Source organism: Galeopterus variegatus, unplaced genomic scaffold (assembly GCF_000696425.1).
Source record: "Galeopterus variegatus unplaced genomic scaffold, G_variegatus-3.0.2 Scaffold8970, whole genome shotgun sequence".
Lineage (NCBI taxonomy): Eukaryota > Metazoa > Chordata > Mammalia > Dermoptera > Cynocephalidae > Galeopterus > Galeopterus variegatus.
The window spans coordinates 9,429-12,548 of record NW_007735081.1 but is presented as its reverse complement, the minus strand read 5'-3'; positions in this window follow the sequence as shown (position 1 = coordinate 12,548).

Below are 3,120 nucleotides of genomic sequence, written 5' to 3'. Positions count from 1 at the left end.
CCAACTAACTGGGCCAATGGGTCTGGCTCTTCTACCTGCCAGTAATCCTGCAGCAACTGGGCCAATTGTCGAGCTAGGGCTGGGTCTGGAGCTCATAGACCCCTCAAGCCTGTTCACACACTGGGTCACAAGCCCCTCACATGCCAGGCTGGATCACCAGACCCTTTACACGCAGGTCTATGAGCTGGGTAACCGGCCAAAAGGTCCTTGGAGCCACAGTTTTAGAGCATGGCTGCTTGTGCAGTGGCCACCTGAGGCAGTCAAACACCAGCCAAGGTGGTGGAGCCGCGCAGGTGCACTAACTCCACCCACACACAACTTATTCACAGGAAATACTCAGCAAGACTCTGAATGTCTGAGGGGCCCTGACCGTTTTCCTATATTTTCCTAACAATATACAACGTGCATGCTTTCATATACATAAAATGTCCATTGCTAGAGTTATACCACACACACATACACGCACACACACACACACACACACACACACACACAATTAGGTGCGTCTGCGCCTAGGCTGCCAAGACAACTCCTGAGCATCTAGTAGCCCTAAAGTACAAGGGTGCTTCAAAAAGGTTGTAGAAAGATTCGTACTATCTTTCAATTCTATTTTTACACAGACTTTTTGAAGTGCCTCCCTTGTGTATGTATCTATTGCCTATTGTTAACCAAGGAGCTGCTGAGCCATTTTGGAGACGGTCTCCCTCCACTGCTCTTTGAAATGCCTATATTTTAAAGCCATTCAGTAAACCCCATGGCTTCAGGCAGTTTCAATCTGTTCAAGTTCCTAAGGACACTCAAGGGCAACAGCTTCATTTAGAGAAGTCTTTCTTGCAAATTGTGGGAAGGCTAAGTGGGACGAGGGCTACAGATCACGACCCCTACTTGCTAGAACACCTGGGCAGTATTTTCCTATGAGCACACCAATCGTGGGTTTATTTTGGTAGCTTTCTGGAGGTGAATCAAGTTCTAATTGAAAAGCAAGCACTTGTATGTGGGGAGAGAGGTAAGATGACAACTCTAGAAGGGACCGCAGGGCAGCACCGTGACCAACACGTGCGCTGCTAACACAAACCTCACAGGCTGTCTCACCTGGACACGGAATTCAAATCAAACATTTATAATTCCAGACTGGGTCCAAAAATGAGACCAAAAAGAAACCCTTAAAAATAAAGGTTCAAGTCAAGGTTTGCTTATTCTGGAGAACAGGTTTGAAGGAAAGCTGACTGCTGGAATCAGAGTGGTTTTTATTTCTGTCCCTNCGAGGGCTACAGATCACGACCCCTACTTGCTAGAACACCTGGGCAGTATTTTCCTATGAGCGCACCAATCGTGGGTTTATTTTGGTAGCTTTCTGGAGATGAATCAAGTTCTAATTGAAAAGCAAGCACTTGTATGTGGGGAGAGAGGTAAGATGACAACTCCTAGAAGGGACCGCAGGGCAGCACCGTGACCAACACGTGCGCTGCTAACACAAAACTCACAGGCTGTCTCACCTGGACACGGAATTCAAATCAAACATTTATAATTCCAGACCGGGTCCAAAAATGAGACCAAAAAAAACCCTTAAAAATAAAGGTTCAAGTCAAGGTTTGCTTATTCCGGAGAACAGGTTTGAAGGAAAGCTGACTGCTGGAATCAGAGTGGTTTTTATTTCTGTCCCTTATGGAAGCATATTTTCCTTAAAACAACTTAGCAGTAAGCTCTTCCCACCCCCACATCCCACCAAAAACCTAAACACAATTTATTGATTTGCTGGTTGTTCCTGCCTTCCAGTTTAGGTCCCTATTGACTATAAATCATGTCCTACTTTCAGTGATACAAGAAACACTTACACAAAATAAATTTAACAAGTTCATTTGAGCAAAGAATGATTCTTGAATCAAGCAGCCTTCGGAATCAGAAGAGGTTCAGAGAACTTCGCTCTGCAACACGGGCAATGAGTATTTACAGACAGAAAAAGGCTAAAGAAAACAGAAACAAGAAACAAAGAGCAGACTGGTCATTTCAAGGTTACTTTCCGTGTGAAGGTAAAAAGCAAGGGGACTTTCTCATCACACCAGCTAAAACTAGCCTGTTTGGGGATTTGGCTATTATCTCTCTCTCCTGATTTCTCCTAAGGTCAGATAAGCATCTTATTTTGGCTTGGTGGCGTAAAATATTAGCAGGGATGACTCCATTTTGGTTTGGGTTGTTGGGGTCTTGTGTAGAAGCAAAGTCCAAACCAGTGGCCTCCTGTAAAACTTATTTAAGAACAGTCTATTTAGGAAATTATTATGTTCTTCTTAAAACAGCTAGAGAATAAAAAGGGTAAACTTTGTCTCCTCAACTTAAGAATTTTCAAAAGTATATCTAATTTTTCCATAAAACTTAAGAAACTGAACGAAAAATAAGAATTATCTGGATGCTTGGTAAATTGCTAATTCTATAAGTATTTCCTCCAGAGAAAAGATTTTTGATTGCAGAATTCACCAAAAGCAATTAGTTGCCCTCAGTGGTTTATTCCTGTGACTAACTCTATTCCATCAGTACAGTTGGAAGTGGAACTAATTATGTTTATAAAGTGCTATTCAGGAAAGCACTGCTGCATAGCTACAGATGTCCCTGCACCTGTTGACTGTATCCCAAATGCATCCCCATCCTCTGCACAGGAAATTATTATTAGTTCTCCGTGGTTTCCTTCCTGTAGTCAGAAGAATGTGGCGCCATGACATAGTAGAGTATGCGACGCGTGCGCTCATCTAGAATTACAACACGTAGGGAGTGCGATCCCAGAGGCTCAGTCCTGCCTATGACCTCACCCAACATCTGGGAGGTGAGTTAGGGACCAGCACGGCCAAAATACTCTCCCCAAGGGAAGGTTAGTCATACTCCTCTCTGTGAGAGGCTTGGATTTCAAGGCAGAAAAGAAAGAACTGAATACATTTTAACATCCAGTAATGATTCTCAATCAAAGCGCATACAAAGTTACTTGAAGGGCTTGTATATGGTAAATTTTTTCCTTTCAAAATTAAAACTAAACAATCTTCAAGTCTAAAATTACATTTGAAACAAAAGCTGATTCTGTATTTTATTTATGAGTTGAGTCTCTAAGATTCTAAAAATCTAGATAGAAGTGTT